The sequence below is a fragment of the Ictidomys tridecemlineatus genome, chromosome 5 (genome assembly GCF_052094955.1).
Source record: "Ictidomys tridecemlineatus isolate mIctTri1 chromosome 5, mIctTri1.hap1, whole genome shotgun sequence".
Classification (NCBI taxonomy): Eukaryota; Metazoa; Chordata; class Mammalia; order Rodentia; family Sciuridae; genus Ictidomys; species Ictidomys tridecemlineatus.
The window spans coordinates 57,181,370-57,196,143 of NC_135481.1; positions in this window are offsets into that span (position 1 = coordinate 57,181,370).

The window sequence follows — 14,774 nt, forward strand, 5'->3', positions numbered from 1 at the left end:
CATGCTATCATATTAGTTACTAAAAGCAGGTGTTTCCCTTAACTGACATCATATGTGTCTGGTAATAGTTGGGGCTGTTTTCATGATCTGGACATGGACAGAGCTTCTGGGATTCTTAAGATTGGAACATCCAGTGTGGTTGTACTGTTGGCCACTTTATACCTGGTTATTTGCTAACCAGGTCATAAATATTTTTTAAATGTATTGTTTTTTTTAGTTGTACATGATAGTAAAATCCATTTTGATATAATTACACAAACATGGAATATATCCTTTTCTAGTTAGGCTCCCATTCTTGTCATTTACCAATATTGTCCAGCTAATGCACTGAGTTGCAATCTCTTTTACAGTAGTACTTATAAAATACAGGATGTCATTTCACTTGTACAACAAAGAAACTTTAGGATGGGATGTGCTTTGCTCACATTTATGAAGTTAGTAAGTAATGTCTTGGATATAAACCTAGAGTTCAGGCCTATAATTTCTTATCTTTTTATATAAGCCAACAGAAATGGAAATCCAGAGGAGTGCTTTTGACTCTAAGTAGTAAAACTAAAAAATGTCTTAAACAGTAAGGAAAGTTTATTTTAAGACTAGTTGAGTCCTAATACTAGGTGGCTTTGGCTTATGTTGTTGCCTCATCATTTCCATGATAGTGTCATATCCAGGTTTTATATATATATATATATATTTTTTTAAGAATATTTTTAGCTGTAGGTGGACACAATACCTTTATTTACTTGTTTATTTTTTTAAATGTGGTGCTGAGTCTCGAACTCAGTGCCTCATGTGTGAGGCAAGTGCTCTATCACTGAGCCACAACCCCAGTCTCTGGGTTTAGATTTTTAAGGAAAGCTGTATGTAATAGTATGGAACAATTTCACCAGCCAACATCCCAGATGCTAGCCAAGGGCCAGCCTTGGAAGTCGACCTTTCTAAGGAGGGAAATCTCAGGCCTGCTGTGTGAACTTTATTTACAGGTTTATTTGTCACTGTTTCCAACAATGTTTCATTTACCTGTTTATATCTCGTTTCACCTGTATTGGTTTTCTTTTTTATTGGGGGATCGGGTACCAGGGATTGAACTCAGGGGCATTTCACCACTGAGCCACATCCCCAGCCCTATTTTGTATTTTATTTAGAAACAGGTCTCACTGAGTTGCTTAATGCCTCATTTTTTGCTGAAGCTGGCTTTGAACTCGCCATCCTCCTGTCTCAGTCTCCCAAGCTGCTTGGATTACAGGCATGCACCACCATGCCCGGTACTGTATTGGTATTTCTGTTGGATGAATCTGCATGTGAATCTGCTGGGTTAAACTGTACATATAAAATTTTGTTAATTGCCAAATTTTTCTCTAAAAGAACTGTCAGTCTGCATTCCTATAATATTTGCAAATTACTCCATGCCCCCATTTTCAATTTTTATGATTGTCAATTGAATACACCTTGAAGCTTAGCAGAACTATAGGTAAGAGTAACAAAATTGTGTTAAGCAAGTTATTACATGGTATAACTTTAAGTGTGAATGAAAGTGGAGTTTATTGAACAGTAAAAAAGACATTTATATAACAATGTTATCAGAATTAAAAGGTGATATTCAAATACTGCTTACCTATTAAGCTATTTTTAAATTACCAACTTGATTATAATAAAGTAAGTGCATTAAGTCATAAGTACATGATCTCAGTATTATTTATTTGTTTATTTATTGATATCAGTGATTGAACTAGGAGTGCTTAACCACTGAGCCACATCTCCAGCCCTTTAAATTTTTTTTTTTTTAAATTTGAGACAGGGTCTGGCTAAGTTGCTTAGGGCCTCACTTAATTGATGAAATTGTCCTTGAACTTTTGATCTTCCTACCTTATCCTCCCGAACCACTAAGCTTACAGGTGTGTGCCATTGTATCCAGCTCAAATTAATATTTATTGAGTTAGTGTTTTGTGGGGGGAGAGGTTTGTGGCAGTATATGTCAACGTAAGCTTTATTTTAAAACTATATACCACTGTACTTTCAGAAATCCCAATATGTGGGGCTGGGTATGTAGCTCAGTGGTTGATCTCTTTCCTACTATGCACAAGGACCTGGGTTGGACTCAATATTTAAAAAAAAAAAATTAGTTTTTTGAGAAAAACTCTTGGAAATTGTAGTACTCTATGAAAATTCATAGTGTGTTGTCTTTGTTTTCTTTTGTAATACTATTATGAGTTTTATAATCCCATATGAGTTTATAACCCATCCCTCTTAGTACCTTAAAGGTTTTCTAACTGTAAGGGAAAATTCCTAGTTTGAAGAGTTTGTCCCCTGGGACAGACACAGTTGTGCCATTTGTGAGCCAAAGGGAAGATAATGAAATAACTGGGCAAAAAGACTGTCTTTTTCAAAGATCTTCCAGAATAGTGCTATAATAGGCATTATAATAGCATTAAAAGCTTTAAATGGTACAGGACGATTTTGCTGGCTTATTTAAGAATATTAAGAACAGTGTAGGTGCACTGAAAATGCAGATGTGAATGCCAACCTTCAAAACAATTACAGCTGGAATATAAGCTTTAAAAAAGTAGTTGGATGTCAGTTAAACCATTATTAGTGCTTAACAAGACTGTTGAGGCAATTTTCTTAAGTCATAATAATTGAAAGCTTATATGTATTTACACAGATCCTCAAGTTGATGAGAAACCAAATTCCTATGATTTGATTGACAGCTGAAAGAGACCCCGGTTTCCTTTTTCCAAGTCATTAGGTACTGTATATATCCTCTTCCCCAAAATCTACTTTGGTTATGATGAAAAGATAACACACACACACATACACAGAGGGAGAGAGAGAAAAAATCTTTGCGTTGTCTTCAAAAATGAACTGGGGTGAAAATTACTTTCATTTTGATATAAAGAACCTGAAAAAATAAGCATCCTTACTAAATGCCTTCCTCACTTAGCCTTGATTCTTGAATTAAAGTACAATTTGAAGAATGCTTGCTTTTTAAATGGCATTGAGAGAACTCTGTGGGTGCTTAACTATTCACATTTCCATTTATCTTTTGAACAGTTGTGTAGTAATTTTCATTGCGTTTTTCTTATTCCCCATATTAAAGTAAATGTCAAAGCCTAGACTTCAGGTTGTATAATCCCTTTTTATGTGGCATTATCTGTGCCTGAATTATTTATTCTAATGTGCTGTATATTGCAAGTCTGGATTTTTATTTTTTTAAGACAAATTTGGACAAGCTCTTTCAGGCTGCAAGGAACAAACGCACACTCGCTTTACCTTAAGTGATGGAGGCTTATTGTTAGAATACAGAGTCAAGTAAGGAAATGGCCTCATCAAAGTCATGGCTTCTTGGAGAGTTGGAAAATAATTTCATCATCTAGTGAGAACTAGAACTAGGTGGCTGAGCTGTGTCCTCACTTTCAAAGTGGTTGTGCAGTGTTGTGTGGTCACAATATGTACCTTATTCATGTGTTCTCCAACTTCTCTTCCTATTTCCTGCTCTGCTACTTCTGTTATCCTCTACTGTCCCGAAAGAGGGTCTGATTGATTCTGTTCATTATAATCCCAAACAGAGCCACCTAGGTGGGCAGAGATTATTCTACTGGGTCATTCTGCTACTGGCCTCCCTTATGTCTAGTCAAATGGTTGGTTTCCCTTAACTAGGGCATATATCCCTGGTACAATCAGTTGTGGCCTATGTACCACAGGGTACCACAAATTTATATGGAAGGACCCATCTCTGGCAACTTAGAAGTGGTTGTGAACAGGGCAGACCTTAGAATCTCAGGGATTTCTCAGTGCAATCATAGATTTGACTAAAATCATACTGATGTTATACATTATTGTCAATATTGCAACTTCATGTTTAATCAGGTAGTGGCAAAAATATTCACTTGACAAATAGCAACATTGCATGGTAAAGAACATCGAGTTTGGAGCCATATTACTTTGGGATTGCAATGTGCATCTGTGATTTAATAAAATTAGCTGTAATAAGTTAGGGATCTATAACCTTAACTATAGTTACATTTTATCTCTTTCCATCCTTTCAGATGTTGTTGTCATATAGTATCTCAGTATTATAAACCCCATCATATATTCTTATTCTTTAATAATATATAAGAATCTCCACTTATAACCTTATTTGCTCCCTTTATTCCTTTGTGCAAACCTGTGCTTTCATCTGGAAAAATTTTAACCTGAAAAAACTTCTTTTATTATTAATCTCTTTAAACTCAGCTCTGTAGATACCATTTTGATCAGATTTTATTTGTCTCCAAATGTCTACTTCACCATTTTTTAGTGATTTTTTTCTGGATTTAGAATTCTAGGTAGACACCTTTTTCCCCCCTAACATATTAAAGATTGTTTCATTGTCTTAAGCCTTCATTGTTTCTGATGAGAAGTTAGTTCTTATCCATGTAGTGTGTAGTTTCCTATATGTGTGCCCTTTTTCTCTGATGGCTATTTTTTGGATGGGGGTGTTAGATATTGAACCTGGAGCCTGGTGCATGAGCTATACTTCTCTGGGTGATTTTAAGTTTTTTTGTTTTTTTTTTTTAGCAATTTGATATGATGTGCTTACTGTGCTTTATCTTTCTAGTGTATCATATGTGTTTTTCTGCACTGGTCACAGTTCTCTTCCTAGGACTGCAATTACATATCTGTTAACTGCTTAGTACTGTCCCAGGGATTGTCACCCACCCCCAATAATTTTTCTCTTTGGGCCTTAAACTGGATGATTTCTTTTATTTATTTATTTATTCTAATTTTTTATATATGACAACAGAATGCATTTCAATTCATAGTATACAAATGGAGCATAATTTTTCATTTCTATGGTTGTACACAAAGAAGAATCATATCATTTATGTCTTCATATGTGTACTTAGGGTAATGATGTCCATCTCATTCTACCATCTTTCCTACCTCCATGCCCCCCCCCATTCCCTTCCCTCCCATTTTCCCTATCCAGAGTTCCTCCATTCCTCTCATGTTCCCTGCCCCACATTATGGATCAGCCTCCACTTATCAGAGAAAACATTCAGCCTTTGGTTTTTTGGAATTGGCTAACTTCATTTAGCATGATATTCTCTAACTCTATCCATTTACCTTCAAATGCCATGATTTTATTCTCTTAATACTGACTAATATTCCATTGTGTATATATACCAGAGTTTTCTTTATCCATTCATCTATTAAAGGGCTAGATTGGATGATTTCTCATAATTTATCTTTAAGTTTAAAATCTTCAAGTTGATGATCCTTTTCTTCTATATTTAATCTTCTGTTAATCCCATCCTATAGCTTTTTAATTTTAGATGAATCATGTAATGTTTTGGATATGAGGTATCCTCCAAAAGCTTATGTGTGAGGCAATACAGAAATATTTAATGACAAAATTATTAGATTGTGGGAACTGTAATCAGTAGATTAGATTATCTGATGTATTAAGAATTATACTGGACTACCTGGGTTGTAACTGTGGGGCATGCCACCAGAGATTATATCTGGTCCCTGGCTTTCCTTCCTCTCTCTCTCCACCCCCCTCCCCTCCTCCCCCTCCCCCTCCCCCTCCCCCTCCCCTCTCCCCCTCCCCTCCCCTCCTCCCCCTCCCCCTCCCCCTCCCCCTCCCCTCTCCCCCTCCCCTCCCCCCTCCCTCTCCCCCTCCCTCTCCCCCTCCCCTCTCCCCCTCCCCTCTCCCCCTCCCCTCCCCCTCCCCTCCCCCTCCCCTCTCCCCCTCCCCCCTCCCCCTCCTCTCCCCTCTCCCCCTCCCCTCCCCCACCCCTCTCCTCCTCCCCCTCCCCCTCCCCCCTCCCCCTCCTCTCCCCTCTCCCCCTCCCCTCCCCCACCCCTCTCCTCCTCCCCCCTTCCCCTCCCTCCTCCCCCTCCTCTCTCCCCTCCCCCTCCCCCCCTCTCTTTCACAATTGCCATGAACTGAGCAGCTTTCCTCTGCCACACTCTTCCACCATGATGTTCTGCCTCATCTCAGGACTAGAGCAACAAAGTTGCCTAACCATGGACTGAACCTTTGAAACCATGAGCCTAAAAAAACTTCTTCCTCTAAGTTGCTCTTATCACTTCTTTTGGGCACATCAATGAAAAGCTGACTAATACCAATTTCAATTCATAGTATACAGATGGAGCATAATATTACATTTCTCTGACACATACCAATTTTCAGTTCTAAGATTTCTTCCTAGTTCCTTTTCATATCTTTGTTGAAGTGGCTCATTTACTTACCTAGTCTATCCATTTTTCTATATATTATATGTATTTATACCATAGATCATAGTATAGATACTACAGATTTGTACTATAGTATAGATACTGTAGATTTTGTTATCATGATAATAGACACCTGAGATAACTAATTTATGGAGTAAAAAAGGTTTATTTTGGCTGACAGTTTTAGACATTTCAGTCCATTATCAGCTGGACCTATTGCTTTGAGCCTCTGTGACATCATGGCAGTCATGATAAGAGTGTGTGGCAGGGCTGAGGTTATTGCTCAGTGGTAGAGCATTCGCCTAGCACACATGAGGCACTGGGTTCAATCCTCAGCACCACATAAAAATAAATAAAGGTATTCTGTCCATCTACAGCTAAAATAATTTTTTAAAAGTTAATTAAAGCCTTTATATAATTATATTTTCCATAGGCTGACGTTAAATACTGTATTGCTGTAGTAATTAAGTGGGCCATGCTAACATTAGATGACTACTTTTAGAAAAGAACTGCTCATCAGAGCTGTTGAACCTGAACTGCTTGTGGTGTATGTGATTTTAAAGAAAGGAATTTTGCTAAAGTTTCATAAACTGTTAACTCTTCTACTTTTGATAAATGTTTGAATGGGTTGGTTTATCTCTAGTTTTGCATTGCATGATTAGTAAATTGCCTCTTTTACCAACTGTACACATAATTTTTATTGCCTTTTGTTAACTGAATGTGTTCTTTTTATGAACCTTAACTAGTTGCCCATAAAATTTACTTTTGTGTTGCTTTTAAAAACCAAATACCCTGTCCTTTATGAGAGACTATGTTAGGAAAGACATCCTGTTTGTAATTAAATATGAACCAACCAATCAAAAGGTACAGTTTGTTTATTTTAGTTACCATAGAAAATATAATAAAATATTATATTGCTAAGAAAATCACCCATATACATGTTGGACCAGTAAATAATTCTGTTACCCTTCTTTCTAAAAAATACTTTAAATTTGCCAATGTGATGTATTCACAAACTACACTCTACAGACTTAGGACTAAATCTTTTTACAATGTTTCTAGATCTCCATAATTGGGACTTAATTGCTTCAAAGAAGAAAATGAGAAATGGAGAATGACTCCTCAGGGCTGTAAAGTCAGAATCTCATTGTTCTTTGTAGATTTATATATTTTTTCTGATGTCAACTTTCAATAAAATGAAGAAAGTAGCTCTAGCAACTTCTATGGTCTGAGTGGCTACAGGAAATGAAATAAGGTAGGCACAGTCTTTTAGGAAGGTCTCCTTAGGCCCTGAAATTTTGGAACCAGGAAGGGTGATGGGCTAGAACATGGCTCCATCCTCTTGGTTTTTAATTTCATCTGTTCACCTATTTTTTTTATGTTTTCTTGTCTTTGATCAGTTTTTCAACTTCATTATTAGTATTTCAGGCACAATCAGTTTATATTCTCTACCTGACCATTTCAGTTTTGAAGTTTAGTAGGTCAGTCTTTTATTTGTTGTTCTTAACCTTAACTTCTGGTAATTCGTGTCCTTGGTGAATTCAGTAATTTTTATTGAGAGTTCAAATTTCCTTGAACTGAGTCCTATGGGCCTCATTTGGAATGTTTTTCCTTTAGAGGAAATTTATGATTGCTTCTGCGGTGATCCCAGAATACTGTTGTGCTGGCATTTCTGAAAACCTTCAAGTCCTGGGGTCTCAGGTTAAGCTCCAAGATTGGTCTCTTGATTGCAGAAGTAATCAGGTCAGCTCTACTTCTCTGGTCTCCACTCTGCTTTTTACAACTTACTGTCTGGTTACAACGTACTGCTCTGGTTTCATTTCATTGTTTTCTTTTTCCCCTTGGAGATTCTTATATTTTCTAGTGAGCATACAAATGCACTGAAAATAATTTTTGTAGTAATTTTTTTGTGGTGCTGGGGATTGAATTCAGGGTCTTGTGTGCATACTAGGCAAATACCCCACCACTAAGCCACATTCCTAGCCTGATTGTTCTTTTTAAGCATAATGAAGAACAGAGAAATGGAATGGTCCATTGAGAGGTGGAACATGAGATCAAGAGGTCAAGATGTTTCAACATTTAGAACAGAATCACAGAGATTGATACAAGAAATGAGTTATGAAAGCCACGATTTTTTTTCTTAGATTAATATCACAAACCAGCGTTTTAAAACCTATTTGCATTTTCCCTCACTCTTATCCAGTGCTATTCTCTTGTGTCAAATGGAAAAAATCTTCAGAGGTAAAGTAGATGTTTTATTTTCTGACAGCCATAAATCCTTCCCTAACTAGTAGGAGTTATTCTTTAAATAAAATGTGGCTTTGAAAAAATTGTATCCTGTTAAATTTTAGCTAAGAAAAATCCAATCTTTGCCAAAGAATTGAAATTACTTAGCCTGGAAAAAAGAAAGTAGTTATGTGGTCCCCTAATTCTTGGAGCTTCTTATTACTGCTGTGGTCTGAATGTTTGTATCCCCCAAATTCATGTGTTATAACCTAATTGCTAAGATAATAGTTTAAGAGATGGAGACTTCTGAGCTGATTAGATCATGAGGGAGGGTGGAGCCTTCATGAATGGGATTAGTGCCTTGTAAAAGAGACCCCAGGGAGATCTTTCACCATTCCTACCATGCAAATTTACAGGGAGGAATAGGCCATTGTTCTTGGATTCTATTGTTTATATAATCACCCTGTTTATGGCATTTTATTATAGCAATCTGAATGAACTAAGTCAAGTATTTTACAGGACTTAATTATGGAATTGTGAAAACAGAATATAGTCCTTTATCTTTATGAAGGATAAAAAGATAAAATGGGGCTGGGTTTGTGTTGTGGCTCAGTGGTAGAGCACTTGCCTGGCATGTGTGAGGCCCTGGGTTCAATTCTCAGCACCGTATATAAATAAAATAAAGGTCCATTGACAACTAAAAATATGTTTTTTTTTAAAAAAAGACGAAATGGACTTTCATTTTTACAAGACCAGTGCTCTGACCACTGAGTTATGGAGCCCAATTACTGTTGGACTTTGATTTTTAAATGGCTGCCTTTAATTAGATATAAGAGCCACTTGTTGAAAAAAAAAAAACCCAAAACTGTTAATACTAAATTTGCTTCCTAGTAGTTGCCTCAATGTTTCTGTCCATGGTTGAGAAGACTGAAACAGGAACTCCTAAGTCTGAAATTCTAGGTGCTGTTGTTACCCTGTAACCCATTGCTCTTACCAGGGCCAGAGGTTTTCCAATATTAGCATCTCTTAGGACACCTGGGAGCATGTTTAATATGCAGATTTAGAGTCCTATTACCAGCTTCCAAGCCAGTATATAATTGTTAAGGTCTAAAAATCTCATTTTTAACAAGTTCTCATTTATATATAGTATATAGTTGTTAAGGTCTAAAAATCTCATTTTTAACAAGGTGATTCTGGACTAAGTGGTCTGAGGCCAATATGTGGTTAAAATTGGCCTAAGCTTGCCTTTTCAAAAGTAGCAAAAACCTCCTATGATGCATTTCTTTGGCCCTGCATATTCCCTCCTTCAAGAATACTTGACTGCAGGGTAAATATCTTGCTTGAGATTTTTAACTATTATTTCTATAATTATCGGTCTTTTTGAGGGGTGGTTTTGTTTATAGAGCTGAAGATCAAATCTGGAGCCTTACATATGCTAGACAAGTGTTCTACCATCTACCACAGGGCTGTACTCCTAGCCTCCCTCCCTTTTATTCTTTCTGTGCTGGGGATTGAACCCAGGCCTTTGAGCATGCTTGACAAGTGCTCTACTATTGAGATACACCCCCAGCCTCTAACTGTATGGCTTTTTGTGTTTGTGTGTGTGTGTGTGTGTGTGTGTGTGTGTGTGTGTGTGTGTGTGTGTGTAGGGGATGTACTGGGACTCAAACCCAGGACCTCATGCATGCTAGGCAAGTGTTCTACCACTGAACTACCTCCCCAGCTCGTGTGTGTGTGTGTGTGTGTGTGTGTGTGTGTGTGTTAAATGAGGACTATTTTTTGAATGACTGCTAAAATGTGCTTTTTATTTTATTTTTTTAAAGGCTGCACTTAACTCACTATTAAGGGAAAAAAAATCAATGCATTATTCACACATAGGAGTTCTGAACAGCAGGAACATCACTATGACCTGTTATTTGTCTTTCTCATCTCCTGACTCTTCCCTAAAACTAGTTCCCCCTTTTCCTCATTTAAATTCCCACTTATATCTCTTAAAGACACGTCCTATCTGTACATGTATAGATCATTTAAGGACATCCTGCATGAGGAGACAGACAACCATGAATTCTTAGTTTTCTGGATTTAGGCCACAGAGTCTCTGCAGTATCTTGGAATGTTACTGCAGGGTCAGGACCCAGACCCTGCCTTCCACCTCCTACACTAGAATTTCACCTGATTAGGCCTGTCCTACTTCTGTCCATTCCCCATGTGATTTGCAAGGGTTTAACCAGAATATAATATTATTTATTTTCTTCTGGCTATTTTTAAAACCCATATGTCTTTATTGCCATAGTTTATGTCATATATGAATACAAATATATTAATCCAGAGGCTTGGGACATATACAGACACCATTGCAAAGAAATGCAAACACCTAATGAAAATCAAAGATAAATTTTATAAAACAATCAAAACTCCTGCTTCAGTGGCAGATAAAAGGCTCAGTAACTCACACACAAATCATTATTAAAATAACTTCTTTATTTTCATCTACTGTAACAAAGAGACAGGCAATAACTATTTTGACCAGAAATAGTTCCCACAGTGACGTAGACCCCCTGAGCAGTGGCTGCAGCCCTTTACCCTCTCTTGCTCTCATATTATGTTTATAGCCAGAATGTTGACAGAGTCAACCGGATGTGGTCATAGGTCAAAGGCAAGAGAGCTGACATGGTGACTTCCATGCAGTGTATGTGAGAGATATTTGTTGTGCCTTATTCTGGAAGTGAACTCAAGCAAGATGGATGATGACATCTAAATCACAATTATGGCCAATAAGGACTCAAAAGAGCCTTGCAATAATCAAATAACCTTAGGGAAAACATTTGAAATGCAGTTGCTTGGTCCTGTTCTTCCTCTGTCCTGCCTCCCATTATGTATACAGCCCTGAGAGAGAACATTCTCCCAGACCATCTGAGCATGTCCTCCTACTTGTAAAGGTCTCCAGGCTCTGGGACCCTCAGCATTCTCCCTGTCCCTCCTCATTCCCACTGTGGCTTTTCCCATCCATCAAGCCCTCTTGAGCCCTGTGGCTGGGTATTTGGGGATATAGTGACTTAGAATTTTCAAGTCCTATCTGAATCCATTACTGGCTCTCAAATGGTTGCCTTGTATCCTCTGTGCCTGGGGCCCAATCCCTCACTATTGACTAGAATTTCTTTTCATCTACTGATCCCTTTCATTCTCTCTCATCTTAACAGGCAATCTGAGTTCTAAGTTCTCCTAAGGTCTAAGTTTCCTAAGGTCTCAGCCTCATTTCTGTACACCCTCTGTTTTAGTCAGCTTTTTCACTGCTGCGATTAAAAGACCTGACCAGAACAATTGTAGAGCATGAAAAGTTTATTTGAGAGCTCAGAGGTTCACAGGCGTTAGTCCATAGAAAGCCAGCCCCATTCCTCGGGGCTCACGGTGAGGAAAACATGGCAGAAGAGTGTGGCAGAAGGAAAGCAGCTCACGTGGTGATCAGAAGCAGAGAACGAGGTCTCCACTTGCCAGATACAGATATATACCCCCAAATCACGCCCATCAATGAACCATTTCCTCCAGCCATACCCCATCTTGCTCCAGTTACCATTTAGTTAATCCCATCAGGGATTAATTCACAGATTAGGTTAAGGCTATAGCCCAATCATTTCTCCTTCAAACCTCCTTGCATTGTCTCACATTTGAGCTTTTGGAGGACACCTCACATTCAAACCATAACCACCATCAGACTCCCTCTTCCAACCATGAAGTCTTTTCATATCATTCTCTTTCCCTCAACTGAAAACAGCTCATTCTTCCCAACGTGAAACTCTTGCCTGTGCGAGCTGTGTTAGTCACTATTACCCAACACCTATTCCCCACCTTTCTTTATATTTTAGATCTTTCCAATGTCTCTTTCTTTTTCCCTGTGTAAGTGTACTAGAATTCTAACTTGATATTGACATGTATTTTTAATTCTTGTTATGTAATTTAATTTACCAGGTGCAATTCCTGTCTAACTAGATTTTAATGTTTAAGGGCTTAGGTTGTGCAAAGAAACAAAAGACCCCCAAATCTTGGCTTTTTGATTTCAAAAGCTGAGATGCAAGTACAATCCATATAGACTTGCAGAAATGAAATACAAGATGTTTTTAAGAGTCTGTTTTCCAGTCCCTTAGGATATGGATTTCCTTAGCTATGGAGGGATTGTCACAGTCATAAAGGAGCAAAACCAGTTGAGATTCTCTTGGGATGTGAGAAGACAATGGCAGACATTGAGGGAGCATCCAACAGCCATTCCTACCCACTTTGGTGCTGGCAGAATCCACCCTGTGCCATCAAAGCTGAAATTGCTTCCCATTGGAGCGGGGGAGGGGTAGGTAGGTGTCATTGATTGCTTTTACAAAGATTTTCTTCTTTGATAAATTGAGGAAGACTAGGAGGGATATCCTTATTTCTCCCACTCCCAGCATGCTTTTGGAATGTTATGTGAAATTTCACTATTGATGGGATTGCAAACACAACCACTATAAAAATCAGTATGGAGGTTCCTCAGAGACTAAGAATGGAGCCACCATGTGATCCAGTTATATGGCTTCTTAGTATTTATCCAAAAAAATTAAAGTCAACATATGATAGTGATACATGTATACTCATGTTTACAGTAGACATTGAGAGAACATCCAAAAATAGTTAAATTATGGAACCAATCTAGGTGTCCATCAACAGATGAATGGAGAAAGAAAATGTGATATAGAAGAATGAAATTACATCATTTGCAGGAAAATGGATGAAACCTGAGAGAATTATGTTAACTGAAATAAAACTCAAAAAGTCAGGAGTCATATGTTTTCTTTCATATATGGAAGCTAGAAAAAAGGAGGGGGAAAAAGGTTTGTATGTTTATCGAGTCTCATGAAAATAGAATATAGACCAAGAAGCAGGAGGAAAAGAGAGAAGGGGGTAGTATTAGGGACAAAATTATGTGCATGTACCAATATGTAACAATTAATCCCACTATTATGAATAATTATAATGCACACAAACTTAAAAACAAAGATGAGGTCTTGTGCTACTGCTGCCTTGTTGTGATCATGAGGAGATACGCTGCTGACAAGAAGATGGTGCAGAAAGACAGGAAAACTATGAGTTCCCACTGACATTGTTGAAATACTAAACTAACTATGGGATTACTTAATTTTGGATTTCTTATTATGTGAGATAATAATGAATTCTGCTACTGTTATGCAGTTACAGGTAGCTGAAAGCATCTTATGCCCCTTCCTAGGAATTTCTAGGAACAAGGGAGATAATGGAACTTCCAGATAGTTTGGGGAAATTGAGACTTAAGAGGACTCTTTTCTTATTTCACATTATATATCTTATTGGCCAACCATGCAGAGGTCCCCTTCACAACATGGTAGAAGAATAAGAGAGAAATGGTTGCATGGTTTATGAGGCAGAGAACACTTGAGACTTCTTCACAGTTCCCTTGTTTCCTCAGAATGGAATGGGCAAATAGTAAAATATTTCTTCTCAAGAGCAGTGGGAATATTAAGGAAAATAAGTGAAACCTGGAGGGACTTTGGTGTAAATGACAGGGCAGAGCAGTGATAACTTGAGATCATCTGGGACAGAGGGGCTCCAATGTCTAGACATAAAGTTACATTCCAATGAGAACAGATGGTGCCTGATACCTATTATCCTTGAGGCTACCTATTCTTTCCTCCAAACTTGGATGTGACCCCAAAAAAAGTGGAGAGGGGAAAACTGAATGACCTGAGAAAACCCCAAATTGATAAGAGTTTACCCTAAAGTGAATAAAATCAAGCTTCCTAACAATAGGTGCAACAGGGACTTAAGTCGGAAAGTTAATTTGGTTATAGAAAAGTGAAATTTTTTTCTTTTGTATACTTGAATATTTGAACAGAAATAGCTTTCTTGCTGAACAGTCCTTTCTTAGAGGGGAAACAACAACAAAAACAAAGAAACCCAACAACCCATCTTACTTCAATTCTGTTCTTCCTTCTCAAAGTTCTCTCTCCTTTCATTCTTCACTGCCAAATATATATATATATATAAAATTTTTTTTTGAGAATTATTTGTACTTGGGGCCTCCACCTCTTTGAAATCTACTTTTTTTTTTTAACCCCATGTGACATCTGGCTCCACAGGAATAAACCTGCTATCCAATAGGTAACCATTCAGAAAACATTTACTAAGTATATACTCTTGAGGTGTTCTTCTTTTTCTAATATGGAAAAGTAGTTTCAATTAATGAATAAAGAGCTTCACAAGTAGCCCAACATGGTGGTGCATGCCTGTAATCCCAGGCTCCAGAGGCTGAGGCTAGGAGGATCATGAAT